Source organism: Sinocyclocheilus rhinocerous, unplaced genomic scaffold (assembly GCF_001515625.1).
Source record: "Sinocyclocheilus rhinocerous isolate Xijiao unplaced genomic scaffold, SAMN03320098_v1.1 scaffold682, whole genome shotgun sequence".
Classification (NCBI taxonomy): Eukaryota; Metazoa; Chordata; class Actinopteri; order Cypriniformes; family Cyprinidae; genus Sinocyclocheilus; species Sinocyclocheilus rhinocerous.
The window spans coordinates 872,780-873,317 of record NW_015642528.1 but is presented as its reverse complement, the minus strand read 5'-3'; the positions used below and the strand labels follow the sequence as shown (position 1 = coordinate 873,317).

General features: G+C 35.5%; 1 protein-coding gene across 3 annotated transcripts in view; it reads left to right on the top strand.

Moving 5' to 3' along the window:
• Positions 1-538, top strand: part of LOC107756108 (rho GTPase-activating protein 32-like) — a 135,995-nt gene that overhangs the window by 51,634 nt on the left and 83,823 nt on the right. The gene's annotated exons all lie outside the window — the stretch shown is intronic.

The window sequence follows — 538 nt, the reverse complement described above, 5'->3', positions numbered from 1 at the left end:
ATATTGCACTGAAATGTGCGCTGAAGGAATTTGCCCTATTTTAATTATACCCGTCATGTTTGTGGTTTTTCATCATTATACAGTCTGTTTAAATAAATATTCAGAAACATATGCAGTGCTACTTTGTCTTTTTTCTGTTTAACTTTTATTAAACTGCAGATCAAAATAGAATAGACCTATACCCTAAATAAGGATAAATTATATTGGAACGCATCTCCAAAATAATCGCATACACAGATGCACGTTGCCATTACAGTAGTCAGCGCCGAACAACAGGCAAATAAACTATAAACTGAGGTTACAAAAGTGATTCAGTCAAGATCAGTGAGGGATTTTCTTGTCTTTCGTTCTTTAAATTGACATAAATGACTGGCGGTAGCGGCTGCTGTCAATGCACGGATCCAATACACCCTTGTTTTCTTTCTCCGCTCTTTACGTTAACTTAAGACATAATAACCGATTGTATTTATGGGATATTTTGATATAATTCTGTGTGTATTTGTCCATTCGAATGTGTAAGAATGCGAGAGCTCAGTCC